Here is a 12,157-nt window from a genome sequence, read left to right on the forward strand (position 1 = left end):
GTTTTTTATTGATCTACCTTAATGTTCGATTTGATTTTTCTCCAAAATTAAATCCTTCAGCATACCAAGCTTCAAAAGATTTCTCTCGCTCAACCGCAATTCAAGTTCTGGAGCCAAAAAATTAATTAAATAAAATCCAAAGCTGACATAAATTACACTGCATCAAAAGAATTCCTTTTTTCCGATAAAAACGCGGAATTTTGGTCTCATTATCTAGCCCTTTATGTACACATCAAAAAATTGTTTTTTTTACGTTAACAAAAGTACAAATATATGCTCTCTTTTCCGCGGGAAAACATCATGCTGTTTTTCCCTCACGAGACTCTTCCTGGTAATAATCTCAACGGCCATAAAATGTAATCTTCAAGTGTGCGCATTGATTGAGAAAATTTTTAACGTATAATTCTCATTTTGAATGAAACTTTACTCAAGTTTTTAACTAAGCAGTCATCTTGAACTTCTTTTGGAAAATTACTGATTTACAAGCATTTGATGATCGAAGTTTACTGAACTGTTTTGATTATTTTTTTCGTTAACAGTGTACTTCTTCAAGTATTATGTTTTAGCCATTTACATAGGCAGTCGCAAGACGCATTTTTCTTGTCCGGTTGTTCTTCACTGCCTCAATTCCATACGTCGTTTCTCTTACAAATAAATTACCAACCAAGCTGAACTTGAGAAAACACAGTGAGCGAAAGGAAATAAAGCCCACGACTGCCATTTTATTTAAATTTATAAAAACAATGATCGAGCGACATCCTTGCGTTGTCTCTCCACAAGGGTCATCAATTCCCAATTAAAGAAAAACAACAAAATATTTGCACATTTTTGTCGTCCTAAATATATACATGTATATAGTATATATAATGATGTTTAAATGTGAATTTTGGTGCTATATTAAATAAATAAACAACATGTTGGAAAACTATTGAAATCTGTGCAGACTTACAACTGAAGAAGACTGAGTTATTTTGTTGAGTCTGCGGTGTTGTGATTGTTTACTCGTTATTTGTGGAACTCTTTCCCTAAGTCCGTTTATCTGAGTCCACCGAGTGCGAGATTCCTTAGTCTCCCGTTGTGTCAAATCCTCAAGTGTTAAGAAATACTGTGAGATCCCTGTGTTCCGACGCATGAACCGTGATCCAGGGCCGAAAGAGGAAAAGAGAGTCAAGTGGGGGACAATATCCAACCCAGCGAGTGGAAAGAGTGATGAGTCCTGACAACCACTCACCCGAAGGATTTTGGTTTTCGCTTGCAACGCTCGTGGTTTGGTCGCTACGATCGCTGGACACCTATGTTCTTCGCGTGATCGAGTTCCCTCATTCGATCCAACGGGCGAGGCTCGCGAACTCAAAGAATGCTAGGAAAAAAAATATGGAGGCAGCCAGGGCGAAGAGCTGATTGCCCATTCCGATGAAGATTCCTCCTCGGCATGCACCGACTCTTTTTCAAAATGAGCGGCTGCTTAAATTGTTGCGGATATGTTCGTTTGTGGGTTTGTGTGCATGAACGAGCGAAAGAGAGGGAGAGAGAGAAAGCGTTTTGTGCATGGATGGATAAAATAAAAGAAACAGTTGTGAGAGTCAATATGAAACTTGTGCCTTGGTGATTTCCTTTCCAATCCCACTCACATTACCTTCCTGTCCTAAGAAATTGAGTCAACCAGAAGAGCGAAGTAGCTTGCTGTCCGTGCTAATTCAGGTGCACAGCCTGAACAGCACAAAACAGGTCTCGCGAAGTTTTATTTTTCATACACTTTGTTGAAATTTGTTTTCATCCGGCAGTGATTTGTTGGAGAAAATTATTAATCTATTCTTAAAAATTAACTTTTATTGAAAAGTCCTTTGAGTAAGTACGTCTACCGATACCCTGGAGTCACACACTGTTGAAGTTTACTCAAAGAACTTTCTAAATGAAACTGGATTAGTTTTGTGAGGATAATCTATCTGAATTCAGGAGTATTGGCCATTATGGTGATAAAATAAATAAATAATTTTTGAGTACTTAGAAAAGAAAATAAATTAATGTTAGTTTCCAGGGGCATTCCAAAAAAGAAGGTGAATATATTAGCCTATATAATAATAATGACACAAGTTCTAAGAATAATATTATCAACATACAAGTAATAAGAATCACCTGATTTTAAAAATATTTTATTTTTAGGATTTGCTTGAAAACAATGCATTAAAGGGACTTGGCTAACTGCTCCCAGATATTTGCTCAAGATTTAAATTTTAAATTACTCGGAGTTTTTGAAAATCTTATGTTCAATTAATTCCAGGATCTTAATTTCGGTTTTATATATTGAATGCAGCATGAAGCATTTGAAGTTCATGTGTGAATATTTTTTTCTAAATCCATGATTGAATACCATTATGAATTTGATTTATTTTCACCCTTGATATTTTTTCCTCCACCATTTAATTTTCTTTATTTAATTTTGCAAAATCTGGTCAAAAATATTAATTAATTTTGTCCAATCATTGTTGCAAACATTTTGGTTATTTTTCAGCATTTCGCGGAACTCCTCCTTAGGTTATATTAATTCCAAATTGATTATGCTACTGTAACGTAGCTTTCCCATGACTTCAAATTTAATCTCCCATTAGTGGTTAGTATTCTACGTTTCTACGTGTAATCTAAAATTTCTGTAACGAACTGCGTTGTAAATATTTATTTGTAAAATATAATTTAAAATTTCTGGGTCAAAATTCCCTCATTGCATGTTAGTAAACGGTAATATACTTATAGAATGGCCTACTTTTTGTGCGTGGAAACTATTACCGTTAACGTTCAGTATTTTTGTTTGGGATTTCCATTCATTTTGACCAAGTTCCTGTTCATTTTCATCTTAATTTTTTAACAGTCTTAACTCGTTTTTCCAAGTGACAATTATGCTTCAGTCTCTCTGTAATTTTATTTGGATTCAAGCAGATTTTTTTCAATGAATTAATCGGTAAATAAGTAAATCTTAATATATATTTTGTGTGCGGGAAGCTACTATAATTATGATTTTCTCACTTGAAAAGTTTTAACTTTCTCACTTAAGAAATCTTTTGAACGTAAGACGTATACTTAAGTGAGCGATCATCTTGATATTTTGCCAAATTTGTCGCCACTTTTGTAAATTTGGCAAATTTTGTCATTATTTTTGTGAATTAAGAAGATTGATTGTGTAAAATAAGTTTGTTTAAAATCGCCATGACGCTTTTAACTAAGTTCTTGCCATGAGTTCTCCTGAGTGGATCCAGAAGAGTAATAATGTTATTCTTTTGGGTCTACTGAGTTATAAATGCACTTTGTGAGCAAGTAGGTCATCCTATGAAAACTATACCAGAAATAGGTGACAAATTAATCCTACGGTATCTATCCTTTTAACATTTAGCAGGTAACCTTTAGCAACACGGCCTCGACTGAGAACAATCGCCTGCCTCGTCAGAGTTTCTACTTAAGTTTTAAAAGGTGATCCATTTTTTATACAATTCGCTCTTGCTCTTAGGAGAGAAAAGAGAAATTTTTTGAACCGGAAATTGCCATTATTAACCTTTTCTTTCCCGTTATAATGCGGAAAGCTGTGTAGGTTCATTGGGTTGTAACTTGAGATATCTGGCGTAGTAAGGCATTTCTTTTTTCCTGTGGTCCCTATTTGAGAAACTAACATAAAAAAATACTTAATGAAGTTTTAATTCATTATCTTAAACTCATTTCCCAACACATAGTTACATCAAACCCTTGTATTATATTATTTTAATACCAGCTAAAATAAATAAAAGTTTTTCCCCTCGATCAATATTATCATAGCTTTTCAATAGGTTTGATTGGTAACATAAGTTTTGACCTCTATAATGATCAACGGTAATTACTGGATTATTCTTGCTCATCTATACTCGAATAACATTTGAATACCTTTCTTACAAATGCGTATAGGTTTTTAATGATATACTGCTCTAATGCTTACTAGGGACTCATTTCGTATAATTACAGTTCAGTTTGTAGTGTAATATGAAAAATATTGTATTTTACTTTTCCATTGGTATCATTCAGTAAATTTTTAAAAATTCTAACTACATCTATGAGTGAATGCTACCTTTACAAGTTTAATATTTGTTTCTGATATATTTTTAATGATGGTTCACTTTAATGTTTTCTCGCATTACTAATTTTTCAGAAAGTTAAATATATTTACTCGCATAACCATTTCTCAATCATTTTGTTTCCTTTATAGCCCATTAGGTGGTATATTGCTTTCAAACATACTCATGGAAAAATAGGAGTACATTTGAAATGACAGTTTTGGCAAAAAATTATCTCAAACTAAGCCGAGAATCACGTGTTTGTATCAACAATAAAAATCATATGCAGTTAATTTTATTCATTCAAAGGTCTACCCACCACTAGGTAGGTTTCAGATGGTCCATAACAGTTGTTAAATATTATGAAGCGCGTGGCTTACACTGATTTGTTATTATATTATCGTTAGTTCATCATGTGTCAAGATATGAGATATTTGAGTTGCCCTGCTCACCATAGTATTACAGTCATAAATTCACGCACAAACAGTACAAAAAGGGCAATAACAGGCATCATTAGGAAAAGTTTTTAGGAAACCTGAAATCGCGTAAGTATTTTCCTTAAAGCTCTAATTCTGATTTCATAAATGAATACTCCACTTTTTCATGCTATCTAAAATGTATTCCAAGAACTGAGGGAAAGGATTTTTAACGTTACGTACTCATGCGAATTACAATGCTTTTTTATTTTTAAACTGAAATATTTGTCGTATATATTTCATGCTTAGGTTACTTAAATATAAAACAATCAAAATATGATTTGAGTACATGTGATTTCTATTATGAAGTAAAAACCTGCAAGTGTGTTATTTACCAAAGGAGAGCAGTTACGCCGAATCAGAACTCATACCTTAGAATATGTGCATCGCTCAATTTCAAGCATATATTTCTTTTAGAAGTAATAATTCATAGTTACTTTCATACTTGCATGTTGCAATTCAATTAAATTTGCCCAAACGTGAAGAGGAAGACTAACACATAATCTAAAACCGTAGGGCGCTGATTTTTGTGCAAACGGATATTTTTCTTTGCGCCTCCGAGAGAATTGACCGAAGAAAAGAGATCGTGCTCAATCGTGCATAAGAACGATTGCGAATCAAATTAAAACAGCTGGAATCTGAAGACCTGGAAAGGCATGGGAATAAGACTAATCAAACGCTGCGCGTCGACTTGAATTCTGGTTTCAACACTACCTTTCACCAGAAAGAAGAAACGAGACATGATTTGCAGCACTCTTTCCGAGTGAGAGGTTCCAGCTGAAGAAAGATCAGGGATCTGATTATGAAAGTAGGTAGTCTATTAGGGCGCTGGAGCCGGTTTTTGGCATTTTAAAAAGTTGTTGGGTGAAGAAATACTTGCCACGATCTTGCCTTGGACAAAAAAGTGCGATTGAGTAAAATGTATATCTCCCTAAAAACTACATCTTGAGCACTAGCCCTCTTGTCAAGATCTCCAATATTCTCCCAATACTCATCTAAAAAAAACGAAATTCTCGAGTTGAGTTTATTCTCGAGTAATGGAAGGTCTTTGTGTTTTGTATTTATTATTCTCCTCGTGATCATTTGTAAATTGTACCCCAAAAACATTGTAATTTAATACACATAGCAGCCAGGTATTAAAAATAAACGTGCAATTAATTTTTTTTTGGGGTCTTTGTAAATATTTAAACCCTCGATCTTTACGCTAAGAGAAAAACAACGATCTAAGCCTAGCGGTGCGTGTATTTCTTTCAGTATTACAAGGGGACCAGTTTTTTTTCAATATGTCGTCTAAATTTCACGAGATGATCCGAGAAATTGTTTAAAAATATAGAAATACTATGGACGGAAAAATACCCTAAAACATGAGTAATCTAATATACAATTCATCGACTATCATGTATTGATGCATGAATCATCATCTCCCAAACCTGAGATATTGAAAACCAGAATGATAACATAAATATGGTTATCTTATGTTCATAGGGATATTTAGTGGGTTCCAATTTAAGGTTTGAACTCAATAACCCTTATTTAATAAACTATTAATGCAAGTATATTCTGCGCTCCGTATTTTTTTCGTAGCTAGAACTTATTTTATTGATTGGAAAGATTGTATTCTTACACTTATGACGCTATGTTGAACTAGAAACTCTTTCACAAATCTCGAAGGATGATTGTGATTGGTGAGACAATGACTAACCTAATACTAATGGAAGTCCTTGCGACGTGTGATATGTACACATGTAGTGCAGAGAGATTAGTTTATTTCCTTTTCCACATTCATTTACATACAATACCAACTTTCGATAAACCATCAATACTGGCCTTGGCATTTCCCGTATTTGGACCCGGAACTCTCTCGTGGCTGACAGAACTTTTAAGCTGCCCTAAAGGTGATAGAAAGTAGTCCACGCGCTAAAATCAAGAGTTTGTACCTAGGGTCAGAATCCTCGGTAGGTATGTGACATCGGACATTTTGAGTACTGATGTTAGTACCCTATTGAGTGACGCCTTCTTGCTTGCGATAAAATGCCTAAAATACCAAATCAAAGTATTCCTTTCTTTCTAATTAATTAACGATTGCAGTAGACATGCATGTAAAATGAACATAAATTAATACTCATGACTTCTTAAGATGATTATATCTAAGATTCCTTGAATGGATATCCTAATGAATTTATGAGTAGGGGTTGAACTGTGAGTTAAAAACATCATCAGTGGATACAAATGTGTTTTTTGATGAAATAATGGGTGCTACTTAGAACAAGGCCCTAGTTGCATGTAACTAGGTACCTTAAACATGAAAAAATTCTAGAAACCGGTTTCTCGATACCAGTGCCACTTCCAATTCAAATAAGCAAGTAATTTTCCACAAAAAGCATTTCTATCAACAACCAATTCAACATTGGTCATATCCTCATTTTAACTAAATTACTCAGGAAAAATACATGAATTCCAACATCTCACGATATGATTGAAGCTTTCGGCTAATATTCAAACAGAGAAAAACTGCACAAAACTTGAATACAATCCCACCTCGGATATGATTATTTTTTTCCTAAATAAGTTTACTTAGCCGTTGGAACATCTAATACCAAAATCTGCTAGCTCTAAAATGCAAGTACCTATTATGCTTACCCTCGCACCTACGTCATATCATGAACACATTTTCTGTTCCGTTCATTTTATTCCTTCTCCAAGTCCCACGTGATGAAATTAAATCTCTTTCAGAGTGAAAATAGCCTTCGCGGACGGAATCAGCAAAAACAGCATCAGGTGCGGCCTGATGACGATGTGTGCCGTTGCCAAGGTCGCAGAAAAAAATAACTTGCAATGGCATTACCAAGTATTTTTTCCCAATTCCATAATCAAGGAATTCCACCAAGTTGCACCTAGTGCAGCTTTATTTGTTTACTCGCGTAAGGTGTAGTATTGAGTAATGCGTAACCAAAGTAAAGGATCTCGAAGAATTCCCTAGCCGGACAAATCATATCCCTCGTTGATTCCCTGTTTGAATCGTGTTCACAGTAACATGAGTAAGAACGAACTGCAGTAAAAGGCGTTCGCCCCTTCTTAGTGTAAAGCGCAATGCCAGGGGACCATAGCCAAGGCCATAGCTGCTCCACTTTCGGGATGAGGGCTCAGAGATATTTATTTCAAAACATCGACCGACGACATGGTAGAAATATCGAATTGGCGGCAATGCATCAATGCTTAAGTCACGATATTGGCGAAAATGAGTCTTCCATCACGTCAACCTGAAAGTTTGGTGGGTAGAATGCGTCCTTTACATGGTGATCTCTGTTCAATGAGAATGTATCTGTATTAACGATAGCAAGTCTATACTTAATGTCATCTTATTCTATGTTAGGTCTTCCTCTTTTAATTTTCGCATTAAATCTTATGTAAAAGAGATTGACACGCCAATCTGAGTACCTTATCAGGCGGCCCATTAATTATTATGATATATTTCTAATTCTTACATATACAGGTGTAGTGATACCCTCATAAACGGTTAAATCGAGTAATGTTAAAATGCGGGTCATATACTTAATATCGACAGGCTTACGTTGACAATAGCTCTATTACGAGGGTCTACTACTCTCTTCACGCACGTTTAAACAACCGATATTTAGTCCAAATATCATATGGTAACATACAGGGATGCCTCAGGTACCTCAGGAACGGCATCTAGCTGTCATTTCCGTCATGAGAATGTTTTATTATCATTGTCTTTACTCTATATAGCCAGAGCATTACATTAATTTTCTACAGTCATGGGTCATATCACCCATATCTTAATATTGGCGATAATTTTCGTCCCTCCATCTATCGGTTTACTTCAAATTATCCATAACGGCCTTGCCGATAAGAAATTGAAATATCGATACGATGTCGATATAGATATGAGATTGCGCTGAGCCACATGGTGAACACGGTTGAGGAATACGGTGAGCCAAGCTATTCCATCCGGGTGTGGGCTACGTTTGGGAAGTGGTGAGGGCGGGAGGGAAAGAGCGGAAGGGAGAGCATGGAGGAGGCCTTTTCTCGCGGAAAAGAGAGGCGTGTGCTTTCTCGGTGAAGCAATTCTCATCACCGCGCCGCCGTTGCCGCTGACTCGAAGTGGGGGAAAAATTCGTGAAAACCACTCGATCGACCTCACGAACTTTCTCCATGAAACGGGTTGTCGTCCTAACGCCACCAGCACGCACGCACACTCGCTGGGAGGGTTGGGTAGGGAGAGGAGGGGTACACGCCGCTATCCCCCACGCGGACATAAACCCGCTTTGGGAGGAATAAGGAATGGCAACCAGAGGTCGGAAGTGATTCGGTCGCTTAGACTTCCTCATACCTTCTAATACCTCCTCGCCGTCGTCAATATATCTCTGCCTAAAACAAAAACAGTCTTTCTCTCCAATCCTACGTTTCAAATTCCACCATTCCAGCTACCAAAGACCTCGACATGCGGAGCCTTAGTCTTACTCGCTCAATTCTATTTTAGAGGGGAGTGGGGCAATGTTGTGGCGTCCAATGAAGCAGAAAAGCCTTCGAATTTCCTCCATCTATGTATTGACGTGGCTGGGATGGAGGGAACAGTCCTCCGCGGGCGCACTTTTAGACTGTCACAATGGTCGGGGAACGGGAAAGATTGCCCTAAATGGGATAATTATGGAATTAACCATGGGTCATGGGACCTCCCTCAACATGCAAATACAAGTTGATACTTATTAAACAACGGAAAAGCTAAAACATAATATCCAACTAATTACAGATTCAACGCAGGCTGAATTCCATTCCTCGTCATTATATCTCGAATTTTTTGCTCTGCGACGTACCGTCGGAGTTGTTCACAAATTATTCGTCTAAAATTTATTTTTGTTTAACTCATTGAATACGTTGCTGCAATTGGCCGTATCCAGCGCGTCCTGATCACCTTTTTTACCACAAATTTCTGTTAAGGAATTTTGCTATCTTACAAAGCGAATTTTCCATCTCCATACGTATGAGTAAATCGATTATGTATTGAGAGGTACGGTACAAAGTCAGGATACTGTACTATCTCCAAGGATTAGGGAGCCTCTTACGTGGAAAGAGAACAGCCAGGAAATTCAATGCATATCTGTACTCGTGAGAATATTCGTTCAAGCAGCGAATATTCCATGCCCTGGTCATTTTTTTGAGAAATCTTTCCGCCCAATTTTCCTAGGTCGCCTCTGACTCGATTCAATACACACCCTCCAACCATCACTTAATGTTCCCTGGCGTTCTAAGAGCCACTCACCCAATTGAAATCAAATTATTCTGAGGGACATATTCAGTATGAGGCCGAAACTGGGTGTCCGGCATTTATTTTCAAAAGGAATACCATAGTACTAGGAACAGCATGGGTGATGGCAAAGATAGGAAGCAGCAGATGATTCAAGAGTGAGGAGCTAGATGAAAGTGGAGTCGAAAGACACAGTCTTTTACCTTTTTATCCCATCAGGTGATCAGTGCGCCTCCTGTGATCATAATAAGCTCTGGCTAATAGGCTGAAGATTCTGAGGAATCGAACCACCAGAGTTGGCATAACATCCATGCCCGAATAATGGAAGTATCAACCATTGGGTTAGCAGACGAACGTGGCACTCACCTCACTAAACGAGCCGGACAACGCTCGGGGATAACGCCAATCGGTTTAGGCCCTTCAGGGTTAAATCTAACTTTTCCTGTCCTGGTTGTCTCCTGCAATTTAACCCTAGAATGGACTAACTGCATCAAGGTGAGCTTAGCCTCATCCCATATTCTCCAACATTTTTATTTATGCTTTGGGCGGAAGGTCGTCATACCATACCAGATCGTAAAAACATTTTTTAAATTGAAATATCGTTCACTTCAAAAGTTTACCGACTTCTTAATATGTTTTCATCATTTGATCAGACCCTCGCGGCACATTTTACTGTCACATTAGGAATTCAAAAAATTTCTTTGGGATTATTTGTTGGGGCATCTATTTTATTATATTCTGCCTAGAGTTTGAGTAGTTTTGATTAAGTCGATTATTCATTCATATGGGCATCCCCTATGAATTTCGTTCGTATCAAACGCCAATTCACAATTGCTCCCACACGCTCAGTAATCAACCCGACGGTTTTTAATAGGTGAGGGTATAATTGACTCCTGACTATACCTAAAGGCATGTGAAATTCGCATTTTCGAGACATAAGTAATTTTTTCATAAGTATCTCCACTTGGCTTCCCACGAAAATCTAGTAACCTGAAAATCGTCACTTCCTAGCTGAGATTAATTGCCAGGGATCGGAATCCAGGGCCCTACAGTCAGTTTCCGAACGCTCTATATACCAGGCTAGAACGTTTCCAATAGGGCTGGTTGACTATTCCGCATATATTCGTTTATCCGCTATAATGAGAGAAAATTATATCAAAAAATCTTTAATTTGTGCTCTTGAATTAATGTTGCGTAACACTTTCCAATTACATACTGGTGCAAAGAAGAGAGAGAAAAATGAAGAAGAGTAGTGTTCATTCGGCGGAGGAGGTGGGATCACGAAGGTAGCCCGAGGTCAAAAGCGCGTAGGAATAATTGGGCTAGGAACCACACGCGAGACTTGCAGATGAAGGACGCAGAATGAATGGCGACGACCTTCCGGAGTATTTTGACGGCCTTGAGGCCCCGGGCTTTTCGAGGCGAAAAGAATCAGGCCTTCGCCCACGGTTAGAATTTTACCACCTGCCCGACACCTCTTCACTGAAAGCGTGTTGTGCGAAAGACTTAGCCTGTCATCATGAGTGTTCAGCTTATATCCGAGCACATCATCATCCTCGACACTGGTCATGAAAGTATCGTGACCTACGTTTTGATTATTCGCCTTACCGTCAATATATAACTTTTACATTTGCCACATAAACATTATTATTTCCCACAAGGGTTAATCTCCACATATATTAAAGCCTGCAACAATGTATTCTTACTTCGTGAGTGAAAATTCTGTACAATAAATGATACATTTTAAAGTCTCCTTGAAAAAGTGCATTTATAGAATAATTAAACGGTATATGGATTCCCTTTAATAAATGGCAATTCAATCACCATTAGATACGTGCAGGAAAGAAGTCAGTTATGAAAATATGAAATACGAGGCATAAAATCGTCCTGTCTACATCCAAGACTTTTATGTAGACACGAAGGCAATTAGTTGAGAGTTACATCCAGAAACTCCTGAGATTGATGATCAGGAATGAGGACATGTCTCAGTTATCGCATTGGTACAAAAGTACGAAGTTATTAGGTACTCTTCCAAATACCCTATATATTCGTAATACTTGACCAGTAGTATTTTATTTTTACGAATTCAGGCGTAGTAGGATTAAAGTAACTACTAAGTGGTTCTCGAGAAGTGAAAGTCGAGGCCAAAAACAAAAGGTACCTGGACTGGTTTTTTATTTGACTCATTGTCTGGAAAAGTAAGCAATTGTATTTGAATTGCATCTCTAATCTCCCTAACTATAAGGAATATTTTCCGTGAAAATTTCCATTGAATACGTTTCATCACGTCGCCATACAGTGTCCATGCCATTGGCGTTTCCAGAAAGTGCAACCTTTAC

Source organism: Hetaerina americana, unplaced genomic scaffold (assembly GCF_022747635.1).
Source record: "Hetaerina americana unplaced genomic scaffold, ioHetAmer1.1.p SCAF_2, whole genome shotgun sequence".
Taxonomy (NCBI): domain Eukaryota; kingdom Metazoa; phylum Arthropoda; class Insecta; order Odonata; family Calopterygidae; genus Hetaerina; species Hetaerina americana.